The sequence below is a fragment of the Lynx rufus genome, unplaced genomic scaffold (assembly GCF_022079265.1).
Source record: "Lynx rufus isolate CCGP_SWC_20201006 ecotype Redwood Valley unplaced genomic scaffold, mLynRuf1.p SCAF_26, whole genome shotgun sequence".
Lineage (NCBI taxonomy): Eukaryota > Metazoa > Chordata > Mammalia > Carnivora > Felidae > Lynx > Lynx rufus.
The window spans coordinates 9,206,826-9,226,292 of NW_025814841.1; positions in this window are offsets into that span (position 1 = coordinate 9,206,826).

The window sequence follows — 19,467 nt, forward strand, 5'->3', positions numbered from 1 at the left end:
GCTTTTGCTGTTCTATGCGAATCTCGGTTTTTGTGGGGAATTAACATATGGAGTAACAATACTCTTTCGTAGCAGTTTATTCATTACTCTTTCAGGGACCGGTGGGTTCTGGTTGTGGTTTGCACTTCCTTCTTAAACATAATCAACATGTATCTTCTGATTTAACTTTCATTCATTCATTCATTCATTCATTCTTGTATAGTGGTTACGCCTGTGGATCTTGGTGTGCCGGGTCAAAAGTTCAGTACATTAAAAACATAAGTCTCATATAGAATGAACATGTGTCACACATTTAATTAACCCATGAATGAGGCAACTAGCAGGATGGTAAACCCGGTTCAAAGGATTACAGTTGAGACTGAAGTATTCATAGTCACTGAAAGAAAGGCTGCCAGAATAAGATTGCTGCTTTAGCTGGGAACTCGCTAAACGCCTAGGCGACAATGGAGCTGTCACCTTTGGAGTTACCTTTTCCGCTAGAGAGAAACTCCCTCGCATTGCTGCAGGTCAAGGATCAGTTGAGTCACTCTCAGCTTTGTACAAGTTAGCATACACCCTCACAAAGTTGTGGAAGGGCCTAATCAATAGTGAAGAGTGAGTCATTAAGGTAAACCCCCTGGAGGACAAGATAATTCTGGAGTGAGTCTGTATTGTTCCAGTATGACACTGGAAAGGCGGCCAGCCGTCTTTTCATCTGCTTCCAAGCTTTGGATATTTTTGTCTTAACACTTGTTAGGTTGCCTGGAGTCAAACTCTGTTTCCCGCACTCGCTAGCTGTGACCTTGGCCAAGGTATTTAACTTCTCCAAGCCTCGGTTTCCTCATCTGTAAGGTAGAGATAACAATAGTTTCCACCACATTGGATTATTATGAGGTGTCAAGGAGCTGACCTGTGTGAGGAGAATAGAATGGAATAGAATCTCCTGGCATACAGTAAGTGCTCCACAAGGCTTGGCAACTTTTATTTATGCTGGCATTAGGCTGAACGGTGGGTGATCAGGGGAAAGGCCGGTGTCCTCCATGTTCTGGCCCTGTCGGGGAGAGTGCTGAGACTCGAAGGCTACCACAGGTTGGGTTGTAGTGGTTAGAGAGAGCTCATGTCATTTAGGAGTCGCGGCGAGCTCTCACATCCAGCCGTAGCTATTGGCAGAGTAGCTATTGGCAATCCAGAGCAGAGCCTGGGTGGAGGCAGAGATGGGGACCCACGTGCAAGAAACGAGGTGGAACAGAGAACCGGGAAGGGAGAGCTGAGGGTCTGGTGTCACTCGCAGGTGGGGCTGCTGAGCCAGTAGACATTTGAGTCTTGCTTTCCCTCTTTCCTTTCTTCTTTTCTTTCCCCAACTGTTGGAGTCTGCATACAAGTACCAGGTACTCTTCTAGTATTTCTCTACTCTTCAAAGTTGAATATGATATAGTCCCTACACTTAGGGAGTTCACAGACTGGTGGAGGAACCAAGTGTGACCAATCAGTTTGGAGTGTGTACAAAGTGCGGTGTATCAGATGAGAGATATGTCTGCAGAAGGAAGGCTTTTTGCACCCTCAAGGTTTGTGCCAGCAGCTAACTGGTCTGAGATGGACCACAGAAGGGTGACACTGGAGCTTATGAGCACATTAGGAGAGCAATAGTGACTAGTTATGGGTTGAATTGTGTAACCCGATAAATATATTGAAGTTCTAACCCTCAGAACCTCAGAATGACCTTATTTGGAAATAGGGTCATTGCAGATGTAATTAGTTAAGATGAGCTCATGCTGGAGTAGGGTGAGCCGGTGTCCTAATAAGAAGAGGGGAATTTGGACACGGACATGCATTCAGGGAAGCTGATGTGAAGACACACAGGAAGACGGGCCTGTGAAGATGCAGGCAGAGATGGGAGTTATGGTGTCACAAGCCAATGAGTGCCAGGGGCTGCCAGAAGCTGGAGGAAGTGGGGAGGGATCATCCCCTGGAGGCTTTGGTGGGAACGTGGCCCTGCTGACACTTCGATTTCTAACTTCTAACCTCCAGAACTGTGAGAGAATACACTTCTGTTATTCTAGGCCAACCAGATTGTGGTACTTTGTGACATCAGCCCTAGGCAACTAGATAGCTTTTTTAGGAGGTGATGTTATTTATAGTTGTCTTACAATTTTGCATTAAAAAAAATCATAGAAGAGGGAAACGTTGGTATAAGACTTATAAAGCAGAGCTGACATGGCTCATTTCTGGAATGCTCTGGCCAAGAAGATGGTCCATCAGTCCAAAATGATGAAGAACATGGGGGTAACATTCACTGAAGGCTTGTGGTCACCCTTTGAACACCTTCTGTGAATGAGGTATTATTATTATCTCCATGTTACAGAGGGGGAAGCTGAGATATGGCCCAAAATCACAGTGAGTACTTTAGCAGGACTGGGATTTACAACGAGGAAGTCTGGCTCCAGAGCTTGTGTTCTTAACTGTGACAGTGCTGGAGTCCTCCCCTTGGACCTCAGGGGAGGGGAAGGGACATACAATGGCCAGCAGTTCCTCTCCTGTCCGCTGCCCTCATGCTCTCTTTTCTCAGCTACTGCCCTCAAACAATCACCCTGCAAATTGCTCCCTAGTGCTACCTTTTCTTTTCTGTTTTTAAAAACTGATTTAAAAAAGAGTTCGGGTGAAATTCACAAAACATGAAATTAACCATTTTATTTTATTTTTATCTTTTATTTGAGAGACAGAGAGAGAGAGAGAGAATTTTAAGCAGGCTCCATGCTCAGCATAGGGCCCAACTTGGGGATTGATCCCAAGACTCTGGGATCATGACCTGAGCCGAAATCAAGAATCTGATGTTCAACTGACTGAGCTACCCAGGTGCCCCCAAATTAACCATTTTAAAGTGAACAACTCAGTGGCACTTAATAAATTCATAATATTATGCAGCCACTACTTCTAGTTCCAAAACATATCGTTCTCCCAAAATAAAACTCTGCTGTCACCCCCTCTCCTCTCCCTCGACCCCAGGCAGCCACCAGTTGGCTTTCTGTATCTATGGACCTACTCTGACATTTCACATCAATGGCATCCTACAATATGAGGCCTTTTATGTCTGGTTTCTTTCAACGATAATGCTGTTTTCAAGGCTCATCCAGCATGTATCAGTACTTTATGCCTTTCAATGGCTGAATAATATTCCATTGTATGTATATACTGTAATTTGTTTATCCATTTATCTGCTGATGGACATTTTTTTTTAAAACCTCTGGCTAATGTGAATAGAGCTGCTGTGAACACAAATGCACAAGTGCTCATTTGAGTATCTCTTTTCAGTTCTTTTGGGTATTCCTAGGTGTGGAATTTCTGGGTCATATATTACTTCTTTTTTATTTCTGTCTTTTTTTTGGGGGGGGGGTCATATATTATTTCTGTGTTTAACTTTTTGACCTGGTGTCTCTTCTTTTTATTTTATTTTATTTTTTATTTTTTAAAATTTACATCCAAATTAGCATATAGTGCAACAATGATTTCAGGAGTAGATTCCTTAGTGCCCCTTACCCATTTAGCCCATTCCCCTTCCCACACCCCCTCCAGTAACCCTCAGTTTGTTCTCCATATTTATGAGTCTCTTCTGTTTTGTCCCGCTCCCTGTTTTTATATTATTTTTGTTTCCCTTCCCTTATGTTCATGTGTTTTGTCTCTTAAAGTCCTCATATGAGTGAGGTCAGATGATATTTGTCTTTCTCTGACTAATTTCACTTAGCATAATACCCTCCAGTTCCATCTACATAGTTGCAAATGGCAAGATTTCATTCTTTTTGATTGTCAAGTAATACTCCGTTGTATGTATGTGTGTGTATATATATATATATATATATATATATATATATATATATATCACATTTTCTTTATCCATTCATCCATCGATGGACATTTGGGCTCTTTCCATCCTTTGGCTATTGTTGATAGTGCTGCTAGAAACAGGGGGGTGCGTGTGTCCCTTTGAAACAGCACACATGTATCCCTTGGATAAATGCCTAGTAGTGCAATTGGTGGGTTGTAGGGTAGTTCTAGTTTTAGTTTTTTGAGGAACCTCCATATTGTTTTCCAGAGTGGCTGTCCCAGCTTGCATTCCCATTCTGGTTACTGGAGGGGTTGTGGGAGGGATATGGGCTAAGTGGATAAGGGGCATTAAGGAATCTACTCCTGAAATCATTGTTGCACTATATGCTAACTAATTTGGATGTAAATTTTAAAAAATAAATAAAAGAAAATAAAAGAAAAATAAAAGAATTGAAAAAGAAAAAAAAGAGCAAAAAGAAAATTGAATAGATGGACCTGCTAACAGATTGAAATGGGACTGAAATTACTTCGTTTTCTCCTAGATGTTAGACTATGAAATGCTTTATAGTCCATAAACGAAGTAGGTGGTGAGACTTGTGTTCTTGAAGAGCGAGTTTGGCCCAGTTGGGCGGGGCTCAGTGTAACAGCTCCATTATCCACTAGATGGCGCTGCTAGCCTACTGGGGTGGAGGGTTTGGCGTTTATAGGTGCATATGCGCATGCACGGGGTTGGTGAAAATGGTGCCATGCAGCTACCCAGTGTGTTCTCCCCGGTCAGCAATTGCGCACCCGTCCTCTGTCTTCAGCTCTCGTCCACTCCCCGCTTTTTCACTCTCCGTGACCAGGCCCCAGGCAGTACCTCTCTCTGGGGTTTTGTCTCAGATGCGGCTGTTTTCCCCGGCTCCTTACTTCCAAAAGACTGCGGCTTTGACCCGTGCCCCTCTGCGGGAGGGTCTCACTGAGCAATAGCTGAATGCTGGCTGCACCCAGGAACGCTTGCTGGACCCTGTTGTTGCCGGTGCCCCGAGACTGCGGCCAGGTACCAGCCCGCCCCAGAAAAAAGTTCATGAGATAGTGTAGCAGCAGATTTTCAGGGATTATGGAAAATCACAACACACATCTGGCACCAGGCTTCACCCTTAATGACCTTGCCCCAGCAAATGTGGCCGCCTTCTGGGGTCTGCTGGGACCAGGTGGATTCAACAGTTTCTACCAAATGTCCTTTCAGCAGTGGAACCGCTTTTCTCCGTGTGGCCTGAGAACCTCCCGGACCCCACTCTGTTCCTGGGGATTTGCCCTTCCTACCAGAGCACCACCAGGTATGGAGCTGCGGAGTTGCAGACTTAGCGCTCCCCTTGTTTACAGTCTTAACGGAATTTAAACCCTCTCTTTTCTCCTTTCTCCCTTTTTAGTTTAGTCCTGTGGCTGTTTCCAATATTCCACTTTCTCTTCAGCTGCTTTTGGAGAGGGGTGCTTTTCCCATATTCCCCCCCCCCCCCGCCCCTCCGTCCTCTGTCCACCTGCAAAAGCACCTCCCTTCCCTGGGCTTCTTGCTCCCCAAGTTCACCTCTCTGCGTACCTAGTGAATTCTGTGGTTCAGGTTATGCAGATTGTTGTGTTAATCCTCCAATTAATTTTCTAGGTGTGTAGGATGGTTTAGTGTTGTCTGGCTGTATTTCATGGATGTGAGACACACAAAAAACTTCCATGCTGTTCCGCCATCTGGGCTCCTCCCAACCTGGTGTCTCTTCTTGATTCTCATTCTTCAATGTTGATTCCTCTTCACCAAGCCCTGCTTGGGGTGTGGGGAAGCTGAAAAGTCTGAAATAGGCCAAGGAGTAGGGTCAGAATCAAGGAAAGCCTGGGACCATGCCCACTTTAATTATCATTTACTCTGTCTGTCACACTTACTATGTGGGACTATTCTCAAGTTTGGGGAAAAGAGATTAAAATTTGCTCCTTACCATTGAATTGTAGAACTTTCTTTTTTTTTTTATTTAAATTTTTTTTAATGTTTATTTATTTCTGAGACAGAGAGAGACAGAGCATGAGTGCGGGAGGGGCAGAGAGAGAGGGGGACGCAGAATCCGAAGCAGGCTTCAGGCTCTGAGCTGTCAGCACAGAGCCCAACACGGGGCCCGAACTCACAGACCGCGAGCTCATGACCTGAGCCGAAGCCAGACGCTCAACTGACTGAGCCACCCAGGCACCCCGAATTGTAGAACTTTCAAGGTGGAAGAGACCATAGAGATTTTCCAATTTGGTGAATTCTCAAACTTTCCTTGGCTGACTTCTGTCGGGCCTCATGAGGAAGGCCTTGGGGTCCTCCCATGTCCTATCCATCCTTTAGTCATGTTGGCTCTAATTTTTATCTGTTTTACATTTTGTGTTTTGGGGAAATATTTCACAGGAAGAGCAGAGGAATGATATTTTAAAATCTAACTTGTTTTATTTCTGGCATTTCCTTGCCTCCCTGGGCCCTTGACCCATTCAGTGAGCATGGGTTTCTGTGTCCATTACCTTAGGAGAAACATGACTCAGAGAAGACAGAGGGACAAAAAAGAAAAGACATTCTTGGGCTGTAAATTTCAAAAACCTGGGTTTCTGCAAGGGCAGGTTTCTGTGTGTAGGACAGAGATTTGGGAAGTGAGGAAAGGCAAAGACTTTTGCCTTAGGAAAGACTCTCAGAGATGGGAGACAGGGAAACATAGGGGGAAGTGAATAGGAAGGGAGGTCGGTGGGGTCTGGGTCGGGGACCAGATTCCAATATGTGTAGAGTCAGCATCTAGAGCCTGGCAGGCTCCCAAGCACCTAAGCCATCAATGAATGGCTTACCTGTGTTGGGTGTCAAAGGAAGCCAAGTTTCCGTTGGAGTGAGCACTGCATCCCCCACAAGGAGGAGCTTTGGCAATGGATTTCTTGGTGTCTGGTGAGGACTCCCTCTTAGAAAGCCATCTGCATGTCATCTAATGACTAGCATGAGGACCTCCATCTGTGTCCCAATACTTTCTCATTCCTGTGGCATCTACAGCTGGTAAACTACTCGATTTCCTCTCACTTGTTTCCCCTTACTATTATGTCTCCAATTTGGTTCAGGGTGGCAACGTGTTCATCAAAAAATTCCTAGGTTTCCTTCAAGGTCATGTGGTCATGTGGACAGCTTCTAGGAAAGTTATTGCTTTGCTAAAAGAAATGGAGGGACTCAGCTGGCATGAACCTTTGCCCTCTCCTTTCCCTTCCTTTTCTGCCTAAAATGGAGACATGATGCCTAGAGGTGCCCTAGACACTTTGTGACCATTTGCTAAGGATGGAGGAGTTAGGGATGTAGGAGCCCCTGTCCTTGGGCAGCCACATTAGGGCTGGCTTACCTGGTACTCAGTTTCCTTGTTAAATGAAAGAAATAAATCCCTCACTTAATCTACTATTTAGCTTCTGAAACATGTAACCGAGCACACTTGGGATAGGTCCCGTGATTCCTACTCCATGTGGACAACTTGAATTGGAAGGTTTGTCCCACATGCAGGAGTCCCATCCCCATGATTGATGGGGGACCTGTTTCTGGACACCTGGAGAGGTGGTGCAGTGAGGAAGGGGAAACCTCCAACATTTGTGTGAGGCCAAATGGAATCCGTTTACCATCTCTCTAGAGCCAGGATGTTGATAGACTATTCTTCCACTACAGAAGAATGGGTTCACTTAAAAATAAGTTTCTACTTACTTATTTTTGAGAGAGAAAGAGTGCAAACAGGGGAGGCGCAGAGAGAGAAGGGGACAGGGGGTTTGAAGCAGGCTCCAGGCTCTGAGCTGTCAGCACAGAGCTCAACACAGGGCTCAAACACAGGAACTGTGAGATCATGACCAGAGCCGAAGGCAGATGCTTAACTGACTGAGCCACCCAAGTGCTCTGAATTCGCTTAAAATTAAAAGTTAAATCCTCTGTTGCAGTCCAGCCCTCTGTCACTTTACAAAGGAAGGGAATGAAATTGAGGGACAGGAAGTTACTTGCCCAGGGTCCTGCAGGTAATGGGTGACCGATGTGGACTGAAAGGTAGGTCTCTTCCATCCTCCATGCTGTTTCCACCAACTTAGTGGTTCCAGTGCTAAGTTCCATCATATTTTGTTCTGTTTTCTGCTAAGGCAATAAGCTGAATATCTGGTGTGCTAAATTAGTGAAATTTGAGCGCTGTTAAGTGAAAGTAAACAAGGCTTAAACAAACCAGATAATTTAAAAGAAATCCAGATGGTAGTTAAAAGGATTAATCCTGGTGTTTCTAAATGACAAACCGTTCTCTTAATCTTAATTATTAATTGCTAAATTAAATGTTACAGCCTCATATGTTCTTATATTGTTATGATTTATTCATCACCAGTGTACTTAAGAAAAGTGGAAACCATAAATTAAGCATATGTAAATTTCCATAGTCACAAGCAGATGCAAGAATAGGACCGCTCCCACTACTGCAGAAGGATTATAGCTGACATAGAACTCCAGTCTAAGGCAACACTGATCCTACGTGACTCTGCCTCTAGGAAATGGGGTACTGATCTCGAAATCTGGAGCTGAAGATACAGTATTTTTCCATGGAGCGCAGTTTATGGAGGATTGGTTGGGAAAACAGCCATGAGCGCTTTGTGACTTCAAAATCTGAGTGCTCCTCAGGGAGCTCATTGAGGTAGTTCCTCGGGATTTTGGTGGAGAACCATCTGGTGGCTCAAAATTTTTCCTGCAGGTTTTTCTGCAAGAATATGGAACCTTACCTCTAGGAATGGAGTAATTTGGGAACCACTGTTTTTTGTGGTGACTTTGCACCTCCTTTAGGAAAGCATTCTCCTGCTTCACATATTTTATGTTCAACAAAATTTTACTAAGTCCCAACCTGCCTTGCCTTTGATGCTGCTTAAATTCTTGTTTTTTTCTTCAGCAGGTAGTGATGCTTCTCCTACCAACTGAAATACATACTTTCAAATCCCGCATTTAAAGACTAATATTTAGTGGGCCACTGAGAAGGAAGGAGCCAGCTTCTCCTAATTTCGTTCAGTGTAAAAGGGAAACTTGCTACCGCACCTGTGGTCATTTTGGGGATTAATTTCATTTTAACATTATTTTGTAATATATGTGAGAGATTTGGAAAATTTTTAAGCCTAAGTATTATCTGCATCTCTGTCTATCTCAAGAGACTAGGAAACAGTCACCAAGCTCAGTTATAAAGGCAGAGAATCCTCAGCTAGAAGGTTGGAAGATCATTCTTTCATTCCCTCATCAAACATTTATTAAGCACCTTCAGCCAGCAAATACATAGAAGTTCTTAAAGAGCAGATAGTCTAGTGGGGGAGAGAAAAACATAAACAAATAGTTACAGTGTCTGAGAAAGTTTATAAGACTTCAATTCCCTTTATATTCATAACAACACAAAACCACTTTAACCCATGCAATTTGAACATACTATCTAAAGACATCATTTGGTAGGAATTACACATTTTTTTAAATTTATTTTTGAGAGACAGGAGAGACAGAGCATAACCAGGGGAGGGGCAGAGAGAGAGAGAGGGAGACAAAGAATCCGAAGCAGGCTCCAGGCTCTGAGCTGTCAGCACAGACCCTGACGTGGGGCTCGAACCCGTGAGCCATGAAATCATGGCCTGAGCTGAAGTCTGATGCTTAACAGACTGAGCCACCCAGGGGCCCCGAGAATTACACATTTATATCACGTAATAGAAAATAAACTCACCTCTATTAATCACGCAATAATTCACTGGCTTAGATGATACCTTAAAGTTTCCTTCTATCCCACTGGTTTCTGAAATAAAAAAGTGCTGACATGTTAAAAAAAAAAAAAGCAAAGCAAAGAAAACCAGAAAGTTTCTGTGGCAAGCACAGTGTCTGGCACACAGTAGAGGCTCAGCAAATATTTGCGATATGAACAGATACATGAATAGCAAAAGAGGGAAGGGATTTTTCTGTTTCTTATCCAAGCATTGTTTAGAATGTCCATTTTGGAACTCAGTACTAGGCTCTTGCACCCTAGCTATGAACATGTTAGCATCTATATAACTTTCTATGATTTCGGTTTTGAAAAGAAGCTGGGTCTAATCTCAAGCAGTGGTTTCCTGCACAGGGCGATTTTGTTCCCTCTCTTTGCAGGAGGTCTGGGGGGCTTCTCAATGTCTGGAGATAATTTTGGTTGTCACAACTTCCCCGGGGATGCTGCTGGCATCTAGTGGGCAGAGGTGAGGGATGGTGCTAAGCATCCTGTAACCAAGAATTAAACAGTCTTGGGGCACCCAGGTGGCTCAGTTCGTTGGTTAAATGTCTGACTTCGGCTTGTGAGTCCGAACCCCACATCAGGCTCTCCGATGTCAGCACAGAGCCGGCTTCAGATCCTCTCTCTCTCCTTCGAAAATAAACATAAGAAGAAAAGAGTTAGAGAGTCTTGAAAGTTAATAGGGCTGAGGTTGAGAATCTGTGGTTTGAAGTTATTACTCAGTTCAGCCAAATTCAGAAAAAACCGTCAGCAGCAGCCCTCTTGAGTTAGGAAACACCTCTGATTCTTTCAGGGCCTGTCGCTTTGTGCAAACCCCTTGCCCACCTGCTGGCACTTCACGGGGACTGCTCCCATCCGCTGCTCCTCATCCCCTGCAAACTGGACCAAACTGCCTTCCTGCCAACTAATTGATTCCTCTGACTTGGGGACAAGGGGCTTTGGAGTCCGCCTGAGGTCAGGCTTAGCTACTGGCTCCAAAGGGGAGGTGAACAAGTAGATTTTTGTCTCTGATGAGGAAGCATGCTTAAATCATTGAAAACCTGGCCAAGGCAGCAAGGTAAATGCTCTGGGATCTGAATGATGATTTTTACATATCTTCTCTCTCTCTCTCTCTTTAATTTGAGGTCATTTAACTTTTTTAAATTTTTTAAAATTTGAGGTCATTTTATTTATTTTATTTTTAGAAAGAGAGAGCGCATGAGCATGGGAGAGGGACAGGGGGTGGGGGAGAGAGAGTGAGAGAGAGAGAGAGAGAGAAAGAGAGAGAGAGAAACTTAAGCAGGCTCCACACTCGGGGCAGAGACTGTCAGGGGCCTGGATCTCACCCCCTAAAATCATGACCTGAGCCAAAATCAAGAGTTGGTGCTCATCCCTGAGCCACCCAGGTGCCCCTACATAGCTTGTCCCTTTATCACTTTGTCTTACGAAGAGGAGAAAGGAAAACTCTTACCTTTGGTAACTTTTGAATCACCAGCAGAGGGCAGATATTGCTTACCTAAAGGAAAAACCCGAGTACAGCCTGCCAAACCTGTATCTGCAGAAACCGCCTGATTGATCGACCACCTCTCCTGTCATTCTCTTCCTCCATGTCACAGCTGCGTGATTGAAGTCATCTGGGTCAATTATAATGTTGTATCTGGAAATACTTGATTTCTTTTTTTTTCTGTTGATGACTATTCAGGGTGATTTGAAAATCTTTCTTGAAAAAATATCTATTTTTTCCTAATTAAAAATAATGCATGAGCATTGAAGAAAATGAGAGAAATACAGAAAAGCAGAAAGAAAATTTTTGCCTCCCAGAGATGATCACTGGTAGTTAGCTCTTTGGTGCCTTTCCTTCTGATCTCTGTTCCATTAAAATTTCTGAATGTGCATGTAGCAATGACACGGGAGGGATCCTTGACACACACAGAAATGTATATACAGCATGTGTTTTCTTGTCTCTGTCTTTGCTCACCCAACTCAACTGGAAATTCTTTTTCTAATCTTTGAAAATGCAAGTCCTAGATATTTTTCAAGGTCAAGCTCTTATGTCTTTCTTGATTCTCCCCAGGAGGAATTGATCTATTTTCTCTGTATTTTTGTGTCACTGTGTCTATGACTTTGTTATGGCGATTACCACCTTCTGCCTTACATTACAATTTTTATGTACAGTTGAATCTTCCTGTATTCCAAATCTTCCAAATTTTTTGAATGTGGGGACCTCACTTTATCATTCTGTCTTCCATAGGACCAACATTGGGTTATCACATAATAAGTACTCATAAGTATTTATGAATAGTAAGGAAGGGAAGAGACAAAGGAAAGAAAGAGGAAGGAGAGAGGGAAGGGGACAAAAAAGGAGGAAGAAGTGAAGGAAATAAGGGGGAAAGAAAGAAGAAAATTATTTCATTATAACTTACAGCAAACTTTTCGAGGAAGGCAGGAATTATTCCAGTTTCACAGGGGAGGCCCAGCGAGTCTAAGTGCTGGCTCATGTTTATAATGCCACTTGGAGGAATTTTCTCAGATTAGAAGATTCAGTGCGCGAGTGTGTGTGTGTATGTGTTCTCTAAAATGATGTATTGAAGTCCTACCCCTGGTACCTGTGAATGTGACCTTATTTAGAAATAGGGTCTTTGCAGATGTAATCAAGTTAAGATGAGGTCACATACTGGATTAGAATGGGTCCTAAATCTAATGACTGGTCCTTACAAGAAGAAGGAGGTTGGGACACAGAGATACACAGAGGGAGGATGACCATGTGAAGACCAGGCAGAAACTGGAGCAATGCAGCTACAAGCCAAGGAATGCCAAGGATGGCTGACTACCACCAGGATCTAGAAAAGAAAGGAAGGATTCTTCCCTAGAGGCTTCAAAGAGAACTTGGCCCTACTGACACCTTCATTTTATACTCTAGTCTTTAAGACTTGAGAAAATAAATTTCTACTATTTTAATCCACCCAGTTTGGAGTAATTTATTACAACAGCCCAAGGGAAACAATGCTTCATGTTGACAACTTTCTAGTGACAACAGGCCCACCTGGGTCATGAAAGGAAGTCCTATGGATACTTGGAAGGAAGTCAAGATGCCAAGGAGATACAGGGAATCCTTGGTGAGGATCATACAGAAGGGAGTTGTTGGCTGGGTTCAGAGATAGCTTTCAGTTGTTTCTTTGCCAAAATTTTAGCACAAGCAAATCCTTCTTTTCCTTCATTTATCTTTCAAGGCATTAGGCCTTACCAAAGGTCTTTGGAAGATGTTGCAAAAGGTAACCATCTAATTTTTCTGGTGTCATCAACAGGCTATTTCTAAATGCATGGAACAGTGGTTGGCATCTTGTTAACTCCTAAGTAGTTTCTGTTGTATAATATAGTGATAAATTTGGAAAGATGATGTGAAAAGCTAAAAAATGGTAGCCACCCAGATCAAGTTTTGAGAATAAAAATGAGGATTTAATGCACTGCAGCCATTCATTTTCCCATTACCATCCTAAGGTTCTTATAGGATTCTGAGAATTAAATTGTAACTGGGAAAATATTGCCAAAGTAGGGGAATGGGGTTTCCTCTGCAAAATAAGCCCAAATGTCCCTCACTCTGACCCCTATGACTCAGGTAACTTAGATACTATGGCCCCAAAATAGAAAGATCAATTCTTTTTAATGTTTTTTTTTATTTTTGAGAGAGATACAGAGTGTGACATACACAGAATCTGAAGTAGGCTCCAGGCTCCGAGCTGTCAGCACAGAGCCCGACATGGGGCTCGAACTCACGAGTGGTGAGATCATGACCTGAGCCGAAGTCAGACGCTCAACGGACTGAGCCACCCAGGCGCCCCAAAAGATCAATTTTTAGAATAAAACAACTTGCAGGGAGGTGTAGGTGAGACTGCTTGATAAATGTCATCATCTCTCCCTGTGGTGGGAAAAATAAGTCAGCAGACATAGAGGTGACTTTTCTTAGGTTCCCATGGTGGCCTTCTCCACCAGTGTCTCCAACATTGCATGAATAATGATGAAGATGATGGAGATAGGGATGACAATAACCATTATCACTGGAACAAAAACAACAACAAACACTATTCCAGGAGGATTTTAGCTTAGCAGTGTCTTGCACATAGTATCCCCTCAGTGAAAGTTTTCTGAGTGAATAGAATACACAATTAAGTGAATGAATGACTTAGGGGAATTAGATCCTAGCAGTGCCCTTTATTGGTTTGTAACTGAGTTTGTTTCTGTAATTTCCCTGCAGGATGTCTAGGAATGAGAGAAGCTCTTTAAACTGACAATATATGGCCAAAGTCATGAATTTCAAGTAGTAGTGAGTTTTGGTTTTCCTATATCACCTTCTGTCTTTTCAGGGTTACTGGTTTCTGAGTGTATCAGTAGGCTAGGACTGGATACTAGACAACGATTTCAGGGATGCCTGATGCATTGTCTTCAAAACCAAAGGCCACTACATTGAGTGTAGCAATGGCCATGACATTTCTGCTTTCAGTTTATGCTAAGTCCCTGGATTAAGTTCCTATTTGGCTAAAAATGATATTGCCATTTGAGTATTTCTTGACCTTAGGATTCAAGCCTTACTGATTTATTAAACAAATATTAAACATCTAGTATGTTCCAGGTTCTTCTTCTTTTTTTAAATTTTATTTAAATCCAAGTTAGTTAATATATAGTGTAGTAATGGTTTAAGGAGTAGAATTTAGTAATTCATCACCTACATATAACGCTCAGAGCTTATCACAACAAGTACCCTCTTTAACACCTGCAACCCGTTTAACCCATCCCCCCACCCAACACCCCACCAGCAACCCTCAGTTTATTCTCTGTATTTGAGAGTCTCTTATGGTTTGCCTCCTTCTCTGCTTTTATCTTGTTTTTCCTTCCCTTCCCCTATGTTCATCCATTTTGTTTCTTAAATTCCACATATGAGTGAAATCATATGGTATTTATCTTTATTTGACTGACTTGTTTCACTTGGCATAATGCATTTCAGTTCCATCCACATTGTTGCAAATGGCAAGATTTCATTATTTTTGATTGCTGAGTAATATTCCATTGTGTGTATGTGTGTGTGTGTTTATATATATATATATATATATATATATATATATATATATATATATACATACACTACATCCTCTTTATCCATTTGTCAGTTGATGGGCATTTGGGCTCTTTCCATACTTTGGCTATTGTTGATACTACTGCTATAAACATTGGGGTACATTTTCCCATCTGAATCAGCATTTTTGTATCCTTTGGATAAATACCTAGTAGTGCAATTATTGGGTCAGAGTATAGCTCTGTTTTAATTTTTTGAGGAACCTCCATATTATTTTTCAGAGTGGCTGCACCAATTTGCATTCCTACCAGTAGTACACAAGTGTTCCCCTTTGTCCACATCCTCACCAACATCTGTTGTTTCCTGATTTGTTCATTTTAGCCATTCTGACAGGTGTGAGGTGGTATTTAATTGTGGTTTTGATTTGCATTTCCCTCATGATGAGTGATGGTGAGTGTCTTTTCGTGTGTCTGTTAGCCATCTGGATGTCTTCTTTGGAAAAGTGTCTGTTCATGCCTTTTGCCCATTTCTTAACTGGATTACTTGTTTTTTGGATGTTGGGTTTGCTAAGTTCTTTATAGATTTTAGATACTAACCCTTTATCTGATATGTCATTTGCAAATATCTTCTCCCATTCAATTGGTTGCCTTTTAGTTTTGTTGATGTTTGTGCCAGCTTCTTTTATTGAAGATTTTTAAGTAAACAAAATGCATCCACAGGCTTAAATCCCAGGGAGGAAAGAGTGACAATACACAAATAAAAGTGTAAAACAGTGTAAAGCATTGATCATGCTATGAATCAGAACAGCAGAATAAGGAGATGGAGAATGTTGGGGAGGCAGGGGTCTCTCTTACAGATAATGTGGCTTCTCTGAAGAGGTAATATTTCAACAGAGACTCAAGTGAGTGAAGGAGTGAATTGTGTGAAAACTTCTGGGAAAAATTCATTCCAAGATAAAAGTCTAAGACCTTTACCTCCTGCCTCCAATACCCAAAACAATTGTCCTTCACGAAAGTGTCTAGGAGTAGTGTGCTTTAGAATAAGAGCACTGGCTAGAAGCTCACAGCCTGGTATCTGGTTCTTTCCATCTTTGTTTAGCCATCCTCAACATTGGTCATACCTTCAGGCTGTCAGCAAAATGACTGCAACACAACATTCTAAAAACAATAATCAACAGAGTCTTTCATTGGCCCTTTGTTAAGAATTGCAGTTGACTAACTTCAATTAAGATAAAAAACAAAACAAAACAAAAGAGAATAGAGAGTGACCCTAGCTGACCTTTTACATCTCATTAACTGTCACTGACCAGTCACTCCAAAGGAGCAGCAGTGCCCTTAGCGGGAGTCACCTTCCCTGAGGCACTTGTTTGTGTTATATTTGAGCAAAATTGTGGTTCTAGTAGAGAAAAGAAGGGAGAATGGGTGTTTGGTAGGCAACCAACAGTGCCTGCTACACAAGACCAGCACAATTCAATGTGGTACAGATGATAGGTAGTTATTTTGGTGAAGTGTGGTAACACAAAGAATCACTAGTGGTAGTTACTGGATTGCCAGGATCGTTAAGGAAGCCACAGGGAGCAGGAAAGCACTATATATGCACTGAAGTTTCATAGTCAAGAACGCAGTTATATATAGGATTGCCATGTTGTTGTTCTGCTGATGAAGTCAGGCTTCCGCAGGGAAAACAGATGTTTAGAGCAAAGAGTTGGAAGGGAGAAGAAATGAATCCAAGTTCTGCTGCATAATATTCAGGTGTTTCATCAACTTAGCTGCTTGAGTCCCTGGAGACAAGGCAAGATACTCTGAGTCAGATGTTTACACGTAAGTAGTAGGTCAAAAATAAAATAGCCTTTTGCTACATCAGGCAGCCCGTGGTGGTGTTTAGTCACATCAGATTTCTTATTTATTCACGTTAACGGTAGCAACTAACCGGATGAGTATGATAGGTAGGACTGGATCCAGACCGTATTCTCCTTCGGGAATAGTGGAAAGTTCTGCTGCAAATTCTTGATTATTCACAGAAATGGATGGGAGCAAGAGCACAGCTAATCTAAATTGGCAGTCAAAAGGGTTTCTTTTTCACCAGCTGTGACTTGCATACGAATATGACTGTTATCTGCTATTTTGTTACTGAAAAGCCTGTCTCCAGAATTAGAAATTTCTCCATTTCCCCACTTCTGTCCTCCTGCTGCTCTTTGGCCTTCTATTTCACTCATATGGAGTCAACTCCATGCCTTTGTACATGTTATTGCTTCTTAGAATGCCCTTTTCTTGCCTTGTTGCCCTGGCAGATTTGTGCTCTCTTTTCTAAACTCAAATCAAGGCTCTAGAAATTCTCCCTCAACTAATAACTCCACTAATAACTGCCACTGGAGTGATTGAAATGTTCTGTTGTCTTCAGAATGTTCCCAGCCTTAAGGGAAGTTCTTATTAGAAGGATGACAAATTGTCCCAGTTTGCCTGGGACTGGGTTGCAGGAAAAGGGTGTCAAGGGATGTGGGATCTTCCATGCTAAAACACAGAAGTCAAGGCAAAACTGGGGATGAGTTTTTTAAGAATAATGAGGAAAGAGAGCCAGTAGGGCTTGGGAGGCAAGAAGCAGGAAGTGGAAAGTGAAAAATTTATGGAATATTACTCAGCGATGAAAAAGAATGAAATCTTGCCATTTGCAACAATGTGGATGGAACTAGAGGGTATTATGCTAAATGAAATAAGTCAGTCAAAAAAGACAGATATATGATTTCCCTCGTGTGGAATTTGTGAAACACAACAGATGAACATAGGGAAAGAGGAGGAAAAATAAGATAGGACAGAGAGGGAGACAAACCATTAGAGACTCTTACAGAGAACAAACTGAGGGTTGCTGGAGTGAGGATGGGTTAAATGGGTGACGGGCATAAAGGAGAGCACTTGTTTGGATGAGCACTGGGTGTCATATGTAAGAGATGAATCACTGGGTTGTACTCCTGAAGCCAAGACGACACTGTAAGGTAACTAACTTGAATTAAAAAAAAGAAGTAGAAAGTGAGGGAAAGGGTGAAATGACAAAAGAGCTCTCATGAATCCCTCCCCCCTCACACTTTAAAGCTCATCACACACTCCAGGCTATGAAAAACAATAAATGAGAATGGAGACAATTTACTTTTGGTCTTTTCCCTTTGAAGTTGGTCTTTTCTCTTTAAAATGTGTATATTAAAAGTATCACTCTTAAATGGAAGCAATGACTATTGAGTTGTTATGATCATTTAGGCACTTATTGAGAGCTCCATCTCAAAAACTGCCCTTGCAACTTATTCCTCATTCATTCATTCATTCATTCAACAGATACTCACCAAGTGGCCAGGTGCCATGTGGGTGCCATTAGCTTGGAAGGGTCCTGGCGAGGACCTTGTCTCTCCTAGGAGTTGTATATCAACTCCTCCCTGCATATTCTTTTGTTTGTGGCTGAGGGATTTACCATGCAGGACATCTTGGTAGACTTCCAGAGCAGCCTTTGGAATAAAATGGCCAGTAGAATGTTGGCAAATTTGAATAGAGCTTGGGACACAAGTAGTCTGACGTATCCAGGAATGAAAATAGCCAACTACAATTCATCCTCAGCTTAAATGCAACTGTGAGATGGGGAAAGCAAGGCATCCTTCAGCTAATGAACCCCACAGCTTCATTTCTTTTGTCGTTCCATCCACCTACCCTGGTGAACTATTTCTGGCTCCTTGAACTTGCCTGCTTCTCTTTGACCTCTAGGGCCTCCCCGAGCTTGTTAAGTCTACTTGCACCATCCTTCCCAGTACAGCGCCTGCTCCTACCCCCATTAAGTTGTCTTATGTAGACTTGCTCCCAGACCTCATCTTTGCCATCACCTCCTTCTATAGACCTGCCCAAGCCCTTTCCTCTGATTTTGCACAGCCCACTGTACCTGCCCCACTTCAGCACTTACTACCTGGTATTGAAATGATTTATTTAGTTATGTGTCTTCTGTCACTAGATTGTGAGCTTGCTGGGGGCAGGACTGTGCCTTGCTCAGCACAGAGCAGGTGCTTAATAAATATATATGTATTGAATAATTGAATAAGTAATTGAATAAATAAATAAATATATATTGAATAATTGAAAACGAGATAAAAGACATTTCACTGAAGCTATGGTAAAGGTAGGTTTCATGATTTTTGCAGTCAGCTGACACATTAGTTTGGTTAAAGAATATGATATTCAAAATATTTATTACTCTTGAACTAGATCAACAGTGGGAATGGACCAAACCCAGTGGTGCTGAATGAAGGTGGTATGCTAGATGTTACCCCTTTAGTTGCTGGACCCTGGGGAGGTGTGGGGTCCCTAAGGAGGAGCCCAATGTCAGAGGTGGGGCACGATGGAAACTTGGTTATTTACCAATTGATTGATACCGAAGTATTTCAGTATTTTAACAACAACTGCTATGGTCATCCATGTGCATTCGGACCACATTCCAGCCCTGGTCAGGTTCATCGTCTCATTAAAATGAATGCTTAGGGTTTGTAGCAGGAAGAGAAAGGATGCATTTTAAATTGCCCCAGTTTCCCCTGGTGGGATGATCTGTGTAATCTTATCAGATATGTTTATGCATGGGGGAGACTCGTTATGCGGTTCCCATCACAGAGCAGAGAAATATCGATTTCATCTAGAACTCCCTTCCCTGAATGCCGGGCTGAGGGGGTTCACTGGGGTCCACCGTGGCTCGCTGTCTCTGATGTTGCATTTGGTGAGCCCGTGCTTTGACAGAAGGCAGGATGTGATGGGGAGGCTGTGGTGGGGAATGCTAGCAGCCATGTGGTACTGGGGGCTGCTATGCCCCTGGGAGCTGCCTGAAGGATGCTGGCCCTTA